General features: G+C 37.0%; 1 long non-coding RNA gene across 1 annotated transcript; it reads right to left on the minus strand.

Moving 5' to 3' along the window:
* Nucleotides 1–771: 771 nt before the first annotated feature.
* Nucleotides 772–1,905, minus strand: LOC135144091 (uncharacterized). The gene is made up of 2 exons (XR_010282967.1): nucleotides 1,158–1,905; nucleotides 772–1,097 (listed from the first exon to the last, which is right to left on the minus strand). It is a non-coding gene; the product is annotated as an uncharacterized LOC135144091 (long non-coding RNA).
* Between the last annotated feature and the right edge of the window lie 10,275 nt (nucleotides 1,906–12,180).

Below are 12,180 nucleotides of genomic sequence, written 5' to 3' on the forward strand. Positions count from 1 at the left end.
TCGCCAGATGGATCTCTTTACTGCGTTATCACCAAAAAATCTCTAAATCGAATCTTTCAATTAGACAAAACTGAGTATGTTATACCGGACTTGAAGAGCGAGGAAAATGCTGTCTAAATAACTTTAGACCAATTTTTATAATTCAACAATTTACATAGAGTATCAAAAATAAAACATCGATAGCTTTCGAATAATTTTGAATGACGAAAGAATTAAATGGGATGAAAACTGTCCCAAACCAGGCCGGGTGATACCTAGCCAATTTCTTCCAACTTCAACCAACTTCTCCGTCTGCACGAACCCATCCTTCCTCGGCTCAGTTCCTCGCCGCTTCACACCCGAGCTCTCGAATTTTTCCATAATTCTCCCATCAGAATCAATAACCCGAATCGGCGATGATTTAAATTCAATTCTTCTCCGGGTAGGTGTAAATTTACGAGCTGGTGATTACGACCTCTGGCGACGCTTGCGAAAGCCGCCACGTACGCGCATCGCCTTTCCTCCTGCGACACCCTCCTGGACGGAAGAGTCGCTGCATTGTCGGGAGATGGTGAGTGATTGCCCATTGTGGCGCCCACACGCGCACCAACTTGACCCGACCTGCCCTCCTGGCAGGTGAACGCATCTACATATATAATCAAGTCTAAAGGTGAAAGACACCGCGCCACCAAAATAACACACAATTTGATTAACTTTCACGGAGAGCAAAAGTGGCGCCAAAAATCGCGCCACAGGCCACATCCGAACCGTAAAACCAATAAAAGTGACTGTAAAGCTGTGTAGCTGTCGCTTTATTTATCTATAAATTCGCCTAAAAATATACAACGTTTGTGTTTCGACAAGATGGTGCTCCACTACGCTGCTGCGAGTTCTGCTGGGCCTGTGGGAACTTTTTAGCCCATGGTTTCCGCTCCGGGAAATGCAAATGGTGTTGTTGTTGGTCGTGTGGTGATTTTGGGCAGCGTGTCTGATGTCACTGGACACTGTCATAAATCAAAGCGAACATGTCGAGCTTCGTTCATTCAGTCGGCGCAGGTTGGACGGGGCCATGAACTTATGTAAATGCGACTCTATTCATGAAATATAGAAATTTGAATCTAAAAAAGGAAACACGAATACAAAAGAATTCATAATGTACTGTAAAGTTGCGTTCTAACATATTTATGTTCACACGTAGGCTTTCGGGCTAATCAGAACGCCATTATTTAGGAGATTTTCAATTACGAAAGCGGATTGGGCGAATTTCGGCGAGGTGACGTGAGTGCTCGTGCGTTGGGAGTCGCTTGTTTATGTAGTCGTTACGTGACGATGTAACAAAAAGAGGAAAATGCGAAAATGCGCAAGGAAATAAACGCACAGGTGCCGCACTAATTAATTCCTCGCGAAAGCGCTTGCGGTATGCGGTAATTAAATCGTGAGAAACCGTCCGAATGCCACAAAGATAAATAGTCGCGTATTCCTCCCGGCAGAATGAATGCGACAAATAAATTACAATTACATATCACATTAAGAAAGTTGACAAAGCTGCGGTAGTACAGGATTAAATAGCTAATTAACTGCTTGTCGGATTCCTCCTCCAACGCCGAGACCTCCCTGCGCGCTCGAAATTTAAGAAGCGGACACAATTTTGACTCTCCGGACTCACTCACGCACTTTCAATTTCAGTTATATAATTTTCTCGACCTAGACTACGAAAAAATAGGTCTCCCTGCCAAATGTCAAACCCGTCGCGCCCCCACCTTACGTCATCCCAGCGCCATTTTTCCTAACCTCCAACCCACTTGCCGCGCTCTCGCCGCTTCTCACAATCACTCCATAATTGCAGGTCTCGCTAATTGCATTCTTCCCATCTCCATCGACGTCGACGTCTCAAGGCGTAATACACCGCCCGTCAATCGGCGGACTTAATCCCACAGCCCACTTCGTCAAAATTCGGCGCTTCGTGCGCTCCGGCTTTGCTAATCTCGACAGCGCGTCGAAAAAATCCAGGAAGAGGAAGCGGCCCGGGATTTTTTCGAGCACGAACAAGAAATACGGTAAGGTGCTTCCTGCGGCGCGACCCGGCCGAAAAAATCGCGCAGATGGCTGGATCGGGAGATTGGGGGTACCGGAAGGACGGTGGCGCACACGTGCGCACTTTTCGCGAAACGCTTCTTCTTAGCTGTCATTTACCGCAAGGCCGGCCCACTCTTGCGATACGCTCATTACGGCCCACGTTGGGAGATTATGAGGTGATTTGACGATGGAGAAGATTGATTCTAATTATGCGATCGGGGCCGAAAAATCGCGTGTGGTGAGGTGGTTCGACAGGCGATGCGGAAGTGGAGGCAGGTTGGCGGGTTTAAATTGGTAAATTTACCGTATTTGGCGGAGAGCGACATTTCGGTAACGAGGTTTGGATGGCGAAAGCTATTTAAAATAAAACGATGGGGATTTCGAATTTTTGATGGATTTTCTAGGAGAAAGCAGCTGCAAAACTTGAAAAAAGGAAAAAATGATGTAACGAAAATAAAAGCGATGGTCAAGTTCGTGATTTTTTTATGTTTCTGGTCAGAAACCTTTTCTATTTTAAAATATATGTGAAAAATTTGCTTATAGACGGTGTTCAGAAGCAATAACGTTTTATCAAAAATTTTATATCAATTTTGGAAACTGGGGGAAATTATAGCGGTGAGAAAGTGTTTATTCTTTGCATTTAATTTTCTGTATACAAGAATTTTTAATCGGGTCATTATTGAAAAGGATTTAGCTCGGGATTTACCATGCTGGTGATTTAATTCAAGATTAAAACACCAGAAGCGACCAAATTTTTTCCAAATTTCCCCTAAAAAACACCAGAGGCCCTCAAGTTGTTTAAAATTTTTCTAAGACAAAAAAAACACCAGAAGCTACCAAGGGTTAATTAAAGCATCAGAGGCTCCTGAGACTGTTTCAAATTCTTCCAAATTAAAACACCAGAGTTGGCCAAACATTTTTCAAACTTCTCCTAAAAAAACACCAGATGCTCTCAAGATTATTTAAAATTTTTCGAAGACAAAAAAAAACAAAGGCTACCAAGATTTAATTAAAGCATCAGAAGCTCCTAAGACTGTTTCAAATTCTTCCAAATTAAAGCACCAGAGTTGGCCAAAAAGTTTTCAAACTTCTCCTAAAAAAACATCAGAGGCTCTCAAGATCCTTTAAAATTTTTCTAAGATAAAAGAATCACCAGAGACTCTCAACATTTAATTAAAGCTTCAGAGACGTTCAAGATCGTTTCAAATTTTTCCAAACTAAGACAGAAAGGGCTCTCAAGATTCTTTCAAATTTCTCCTAAAAACACCAGAAGCCCTCAAGATTGTTTAAAATTTTTCCAAAAAACAAAAGAAACACCGGAGACTTCCAAGATTTAATTAAATCAACAGAGGCGCCCAAGATCGTTTCAATTTTCCAAGCTAAGACAGAAAGGGCTCTCAAGATTCTTTCAAATTTTTCTAAAAAAAAAAATTCAGAGGCTCCCAAAATTGTTTCAAATTCTTCCAAATTAAAACACTAGAATTGGCAAAACATTTTTCAAACTTCTCCTAAAAAAACACCAGAGGCTCTCAAGATTCTTTAAAATTTTTCTAAGACAAAAGAAACACCAGAGGCTCCCAACATTTAATTAAAACTTCAGAGGCGTTCAAGATCGTTTCAAATTTTTCCAAACTAAGACAGAAAGAGCTCTCAAGATTCTTTCAAATTTCTCCTAAAAACACCAAAGGCCCTCAAGATTGTTTAAAATTTTTCCAAAAAAACAAAAGAAACACCGGAGGCTCCCAAGATTTAATTAAATCATCAGAGGCGTCCAAGATTGTTTCAAATTTTTCCAAACTAAGACGGAAAGGGCTCTAAAGATTCTTTCAAATTTTTCCAAAAAAAAAAAAAAAATTTAGAGGCTCCCAAGATTGTTTCAAATTCTTCCAAATTGAAACACCAGAATTGGCAAAACATTTTTCAAACTTCTAAAAAAACACCAGAGGCTCTCAAGATTCTTTAAAATTTTTCTAAGACAAAAGAAACACCAGAGACTCCCAACATTTAATTAAAGCTTCAGAGGCGTTCAAGATCGTTTCAAATTTTTCCAAACTAAGACAGAAAGAGCTCTCAAGATTGTTTCAAATTTCTCCTAAAAACACCATAGGTCCTCAAGATTGGTTAAAATTTTTCCAAAAAACAAAAGAAACACCGGAGACTTCCAAGATTTAATTAAATCATCAGAGGCGTCCAAGATCGTTTCAAATTTTTCCAAGCTAAGACAGAAAGGGCTCTCAAGATTCTTTCAAATTTTTCTAAAAAAAAAAATTCAGAGGCTCCCAAAATTGTTTCAAATTCTTCCAAATTAAAACACCAGAATTGGCAAAACATTTTTCAAACTTCTCCTAAAAAACCACCAGAGGCTCTCAAGATTATTTAAAATTTTTCTAAGACAAAAGAAACACCAGAGACTCTCAACATTCAATTAAAGCTTCATAGACGTTCAAGATCGTTTCAAATTTTTCCAAACTAAGACAGAAAGAGCTCTCAAGATTCTTTCAAATTTCTCCTAAAAACACCAGAGGCTCTCAAGATTATTTAAAATTTTTCTAAGATAAAACAAAAACAGCAGAGACTCCCAACATTTAATTAAAGCTTCAGAGGCGTTCAAGATCGTTTCAAATTTTTCCAAACTAAGACAGAAAGAGCTCTCAAGATTCTTTCCAATTTCTCCTAAAAACACCAAAGGCCCTCAAGATTGTTTAAAATTTTTCCAAAAACAAAAGAAAACGGAGGCTCCCAAGATTTAACTAAATCATCAGAGGCGTCCGAGATCGTTTCAAATTTTTCCAAACTAAGACGGAAAGGACTCTAAAGATTCTTTCAAATTTTTCCAAAAAAAAAAAAAAATTTAGAGGCTCCCAAGATTGTTTCAAATTCTTCCAAATTAAAACACCAGAATTGGCAAAACATTTTTCAAACTTCTCCTAAAAAAACACCAGAGGCTCTCAAGATTCTTTAAAATTTTTCTAAGACAAAAGAATCACCAGAGACTCCCAACATTTAAATAAAGCTTCAGAGGCGTTCAAGATCGTTTCGAATTTTTCCAAGCTAAGACAGAAAGGGCTCTCAAGATTCTTTCAAATTTTTCTAAAAAAAAAAATTCAGAGGCTCCCAAGATTGTTTCAAATTCTTCCAAATTAAAACACCAGAATTGACAAAAAAATTTTCAAACTTCTCCTAAAAAAACAGCAGAGACTCTCAAGATTATTTAAAATTTTTCTAAGACGAAAGAAACACCAGAGGCTCCTACCATTTAATTGAAGCATCAGAGGCGTTGAAGATCCTTTCAAATTTTTCCAAGCTAAGACAGAAAGGGCTCTCAAGATTGTTTCAATTTCTCCTTAAAAGCACCAGAGGCCCCAAGATTATTTAAAATTTTTCTAAGACAAAAGGAACACCGGAAGCTCCCAAGATTTAATTAAATCTTTAGAGGCGTCCAAGATCGTTTCAAATTTTTCCAAACTAAGACGGAAAGGACTCTAAAGATTCTTTCAAATTTTTCCAAAAAAAAAAAAAAATTTAGAGGCTCCCAAGATTGTTTCAAATTCTTCCAAATTAAAACACCAATTTTTCCAAGTTAAGACAGAAAGCGCTCTCAAGATTGTTTCAAATTTCTCCTTAAAAAAACCAGAGGACCCTTAAGATTGTTTAAATTTTTTCTAAGACAAAAGAAACACCAGAGGCTCCCAAGATTTAATTAAAGCATCAGAGGCGTCCAAGATCGTTTCAAATTTTTCAAAGCTAAGACAGAAAGAACTCTCAAGTTTGTTCAAATTTTTCAAAAAAAAAAACTCAGAGGCCCCCAAGATTGTTTCAAATTCTTACAAATTAAAACACCAGAAGCGGCCAAAATTTTTTCAAATTTCTCCAAAAAAACACCAGACTGTTTAACATTTTTCCAAAAAAAAAAAAAAAAAAACACCAGAGGTCCGCGAGATTTAATTAGAGCACCAGAGGCGGCCAGGATCGTCTCAAATTCTTCCGAGCTAAGACAAAAAGAACTCTCAAGATTGTTTAAAATTTTTCCAAAGAAAAAAATCAGAGGCTCCTAAGATCGTTTCCAATTCTCCGAGCCAAGACAGAAAGCACACTCACGATTGTTTAAAAAATTTTTCAAAAAAAAAATATTTAGAGGCGCTTAAGACGTTTCAAATTCTTCAAAAAAAAACCACAAGAGGCACTCAAAATCATTTTAAATTCGTACAAGCATAGACAGAAAGGGCTCTCAAGATTGTTTCAAATTTTTCAAAAAAAAAAATCAGAGGCTCCTAAGATTGTTTCAAATTCTTCCAAATTAATACACCAGAGGCGGCCAAAATTTTTTCAAATTTCTCTAAAAAATTACCAGAAGCCTCAAGATTGTTTAACATTTTTCAAAAAAAAAACACCAGAGGTTTCTAGCGCCTAAGATCGTTTCAAATTCTTCCAAGCTAAGACAGAAAGAACTCTCAAGATTGAAATTTAAAAAAAAAAAATTCTGAGGCTCTGAAGATCGTTTCCAATTTTCTGAGCCAAAGCAGAAAGAACACTCAAGATTGTTTAAAAATTTTCAAAAAAAAAAAATTCTGAAGCCCCTAAAGTCATTTCAAATTCCGAGCTAAGACAGAAAGAACCCTCAAGATTGTTTAAAATTTTTCCAAAAAAAAAATTCACAGGCTCCTAAGATCGTTTCAAATTCTTCAAGAAAAAAACACCAGAGGCACCCAAAATCGTTTCAAGTTCATACAAGCAAAGACAGAAAGGGCTCTCAAGATTGTTTCAAATTTTTCCAAAAAAAATCAGAGACTCCTAAGATTGTTTCAAATTCTTCCAAATTAATACATCAGAGGCGGCCAAAATTTTTTCAAATTTCTCTAAAAAAACACCAGAGGCCCTCAAGATTGTTTAACATTTTTCAAAAAAAAAAAAACATCAGAGGTTTCTAAGTTTGTTTCAAATTCTTCGAAATTAAAATACTAGAGGCGGCAAAAATTGTTTCAAAATCCTCCTGAAAAAACACCTGAGGTCCTCAAGAATGTTTAAAATTTTTCTAAGACTAAAAAAACATCAGAGGTCCGCGACATTTAATTAGAGCATCAGAGGCGCCCAAAATCGTTTCAAATTCTTCCAAGCTAAGACAGAAAGGACTCTCAAGATTGTTTGAAATTTTTCAAAAAAAAATCCTAGGGCTGCTAAGATCGTTTCCAATTTTCTGAGCCAAGACAGAAAGGACACTTAAGATTGCTTAAAATTTTTCAAAAAAAAAAATTTACAAGGTCTTAAGATCGTTTCAAATTCTTCAAGAAAAAAACACCAGAGGCACCCAAAATCGTTTCAAATTCATCCAAGCTAAGATAGAAAGGACTCTTAAGATTGTTTCAAATTTTTCAAAAAAAAAAATCAGAAGCTAGTATGGTCGTTTCAAATTCTTCCGAGCTAAGACAGAAAGAACGCCCAAGAGTGTTTCAATTTTTTCTGAAGTAAATAAACACCAGAGGCTTTTAAGATTTAATTAAATAAAATAACAGAGGCGCCCAAGATAGTTTTACATTCTTCCACATTAAGACAGGGGGGGGCTGTCAAAGAATGTTAAAAAAAAACACCCGGTTCCTAAAATTGTTTCAAATCCGCCCAAGATTATCTGTCTAATAACAATCGACACAGACAGACGGACAGACAGACAAATAGACAAACGGAAACGGGAGATCTTTTTACCGTACTTTGGAGGTCATGAAACGTCGAGAAAACATAAATGTAGCCAGTCGTCCAATGGATTCGATGACAATACTTCCTGAGCTTACGGTCGCGAAGTAATATTAATGATCTGCGTTTAATAGGATGTCTGTTTTGGGTGTAACGTAATAGCTTTAGCTATTGCGATCCACTTATTATAGACAGCTCTTAGCAATGTTTAAAAAACTCTAGACGCCATCTATACCACACCAGTGCTCATAGTATAATACCCACAATACACTACGACCCATTCCCCGTCGTCGATCCTCTCGTCCGCGATTTCAGCTCTCCGCATCCTAACTGTACTATTCCTCCGGATTATCGGTCCCCTCTTTGACCCTTCCTTACTAAAGCAGATTTATGCGTCTGTGATATGCGGAAATGTCGTCATTACGACTCAGCCAACTCCACCCGTTGACCCTTAACCGACACGCCGATTCAGCAAAGAAGAAATCCGCGGTTGCCATTTAAATTTCATCCGAGTACAACTCGTCATAAATCAATATCAATTTGTAGCACATCCGCGTGGTATGTGGGAATATCAAAGCGACTTCGGCCTCATAAAGCAAATAAATATGTTATATCCGAACAACGTAATAACAATAGACAACATCCGAGCCCGTTACCGTAGGACGCGATTTTTCCAGCAGGCCGGGTAAAGAGGTCACCTCGGGAGCGGCAGTTCGCGGAACCGCGCCGAAACCGCCGCCGATGCCGCGGGAATTAGGAGCTTGATTTACGGGGACCGAGTTAATTAAGCGGAACAAACAAACAGATAAATCAGCGAGCGCGAAATTTTAGAGGCATCCGGCTCGAAGGACCAAGATGTGTAATTTTTTCGTTCTGCGTGGAAACTTCGTCTCGGCGACCTTTCGCCTCTCGCTTTTTCTTCCGATCGCTGAACAAATTGTGCATGAAGCTGACGGAACAAATGACTGTGTGCGCGATTGTTTGTTGACGTTGTGGCTGAAGAAGGAGAGAAAAAAGTCCAGAAACCTGCAGTGCGTTTTTCCACGATTCTGTCCTTATAAGTATAGGCCGAGAGTTCGATCGGCGAGGAGCTGCGCCGATAAAAAATCAACAATATCATAAACAAGTTGATGTCTCAATAGGAGTTGCTCCCTGCAGATTTACAATGACATTGTTTGCAGCGCACCCTTGCGCCGTGAAAGCGACACCCCGCGGAGAGGCGACCTTTGAACGCCGAATTGCGAGAAGCGAGAACGGTGAGGAGGTTTTCAGCTTTGGATCGAAAACTGGCGACTTACAACACCGAAAAAATTTCAAATACTTAAGTAAACGTAGAATGCTTTTTATTGACGTTTCATGGTTCCTGAAATATGAAAAAGTAGGTCTCTCGTTTTCGTCACCCTAAAGCAACACTAAAGGCTTCAAGATTATTTTTAAATTCTTTAAGAAAAGCACACTTGGAGCGCCAAAATTCTTTAAGTTTCTTGAAATTTCAAATAATGATACTGCATTAACACCAACCATTCACAAACAAAATAATTGTGTCTATTTTTTTTTTAAGAACATTAAAGAATCTTGTTAACCCACCAATGTTTTATTTTCGTTAGAGGAATCTTGAAACTTTTTTTTATTTAAAGAATGGTGAAAGAATCTTAAAGAGCCCTAATCTTTTTTAAAGATTAGTAAAGACTCTTGGGGGCCCCAGGTGCTTCGTTTAGCAGAATAAGACAGAATATTGGAGACCTTTCCAGTTTCTTTTTGTTTCATTTAAAAGTTTGTGACAGCTTCCCGGGGACCTCTAATGTTTTTTTTTCATTTAAGGGACTGTGAAAAAATCTTAAGAGTACTTAGCGTTTTTGGTTTTGATTCAGTCTGAAAGCTTCTCGGAAGCAACTAGTTTTTTTTAAAGATTATTAAATAACCTTGGGGCGACCAGTGGTTTTTTTTTTTTTTTTGCTTAGGGGAATTTGAAAGACTCTTGTGGAGCCCTAGGGTTTTGGCGTTAATTCAGACTTAAAGCTTCACGGGAGCCCCTAGTGCTTTTTTAAATCTTATTAAAGAATCTTGGAGGCTCCAAGTGTTTTTTGTATTTAGAGGAATTTGAAAGAATCTTGAGAGCTTTTCCAGTGTTTTTTTTTTCATTCAGTCCTTTCTGTTTTTGGTTTTGATTCAATTTGAAAGCTTCTCGGGAGCCGCTAGTGCTTTTTTTAAAAAGTTTATTAAAGAATCTTGGAAGCACCTTGTCTTTTTTTTTTGTTTAGAGGAATTTGAAAAAACCTTTCCTGTCTTCTTTTTTTTCATTTAAAGGATTGTGAAAAAATCTTGGAAAATCCCTGGTGTTTTTGGTTTTGGTTCAGTTTGAAAGATTGTCGAGAGTCCCTAGTGTTTTTTTTAAGGATTATTATAGAATCTTGGAAGCACCTAGTGTTTTTTTTTTTGTTTAGAGGAACTTGAAAGACTCTTGTGGGGCCCTAGGGTTCTGGTTTTGATTCAGACTTAAAGCTTTATAGGAGCCCCTAGCGCTTTTTTAAAGATTATGAAATCTTGGGGGCTCCAGGTGTTTTTTTGTATAGACGAATTTGAAAGAATCTTAGGAACCTTTCCAGTATTTTTTTTTTATTTAAGGGACTGTGAAAAAATCTTAAGGGTCCTTAGTGTTTTTGGTTTTGATTCAGTTTGAAAACTTGTTGGGAACCACCAGTGTGTTTTTTTTTTAATTTATAAGAATCTTGAGAACTTTTCCAGTGTTCTTTTTTTTTTTCATTTAAGGGATTGTGAAAAAATCTTGGGAAGTCCCTGGCGTTTGAAAGCTTCTTGGGAACCCTTAGTGTTTTTTTTTAATGATTATTAAAGAATCTTGGGTGCACCTGGTGTTTTTTTTTTTGTTTAGAGGAATTTGAAAAGATCTTGAGAACCTTTCCTGTCTTCTTTTTTTTCATTTAAATGATTGTGAAAAAATCTTGGAAAGTCGCTGGTGTTTGAAAGCTTCTTGGGAGTCGCCAGTGTATTTTTAAAGATTATTAAAGAATCTTGGGAGCACCTGGTGCTTTTTTTTTAAAGATTATTAAAGAATCTTGGGAGCTCCTGGTGTTTTTTTTAAAGATTATTAAAGAATCTTGGAAGCACCTGGTGTTTTTTTTTTGTTTAGAGGAATTTGAAAAAACCTTTCCTGTCTTCTTTTTTTTTCCTTTAAAGGATTGTGAAAAAATCTTGGAAAGTCCCTGGTGTTTTTGGTTTTGATTCAGTTTGAAAAGATTGTGAATCTTGGGAACACCTAGTGTCTTTTTTTTGTTTAGAGGAACTTGAAAGACTCTTGTGGGGCCCTAAGGTTCTGATTTTGATTCAGACTTAAAGCTTTATAGCAGCCCCTAGTGCTTTTTTAAAGATTATTAAATCTTGGGGGTCCAGGTGTTTTTTTTGTTTAGACGAATTTGAACGAATCTTAGGAACCTTTCCAGTGTTTTTTTTTTATTTAAGGGACTGTGAAAAAATCTTAAGGGTCCTTAGTGTTTTTGGTTTTAATTCAGTTTGGAAACTTGTCGGGAATCACCAGTGTGTTTTTTTTTTAATTATTAAAGAATCTTGAGAAATTTTCCAGTGTTCTTTTTTTTTCATTTAAGGGATTGTGAAAAAATCTTGGGAAATCCCTGGTGTTTGAAAGCTTTTTGGAAACCCTTAGTGTTTTTTTTAAAGATTATTAAAAAATCTTGGGTGCACCTGGTGTTTTTTTTTTGTTTAGAGGAATTTGAAAAGATCTTGAGAACCTTTCCTGTCTTCTTTTTTTCATTTAAAGGATTGTGAAAAAATCTTGGAAAGTCCCTGGTGTTTTTGGTTTTGGTTCAGTTTGAAAGATTGTCGAGGGTCACTAGTGTTTTTTTTAAGGATTATTAAAGAATCTTAGGAGCCTTTCCAGTGTTCTTTTTTTCATTTAAAGAATTGTGAAAAATTCTCTGGAACCTCTAATGGTTTTTTTTTTAAAGATTACTAAAGAATCTTAGGAACCTTTCCAGCGTTTTTTTTTTTCATTTAAGGAATCGCGAAAAAATCTTTTGGGTCCTTAGTGTTTTTGGTTTTGATTCAGGTTGAAAGCTTCTCAGGAGTCCCTAGTGTCTTTTTTAAAAGATTATTAAAGAATCGTGGTGCACCCGGTGTTTTTTTAGAAGAATTTGAAAGAATCTTGAAAGCACATCTAGTGTTCTTTTTTTTATTATTTAAATGATTGTGAAACCTTCTCGGGGACTTCTAATGTTTTTTTAAAGATTATTAAACAATCTTAGGAACCTTTTCAGTGTTTTTTTTTTTTATTTAAGGGACTTTGAAAAAATCTTATGGGTCCTTAGTGTTTTTCGTTTTGATCCAGTTTGATAACTTGTCGGGAACCACCAGTGTGGTTTTTTTTAAACTATTAAAGAATCTTGAGAACTTTTCCAGTGTTTTTTT

This window comes from Zophobas morio, unplaced genomic scaffold, assembly GCF_036711695.1.
Source record: "Zophobas morio isolate AGI-343-1 ecotype UQ-CSIRO unplaced genomic scaffold, CSIRO_AGI_Zmor_V1 ptg000081l, whole genome shotgun sequence".
In the NCBI taxonomy this organism is placed as follows: Eukaryota; Metazoa; Arthropoda; class Insecta; order Coleoptera; family Tenebrionidae; genus Zophobas; species Zophobas morio.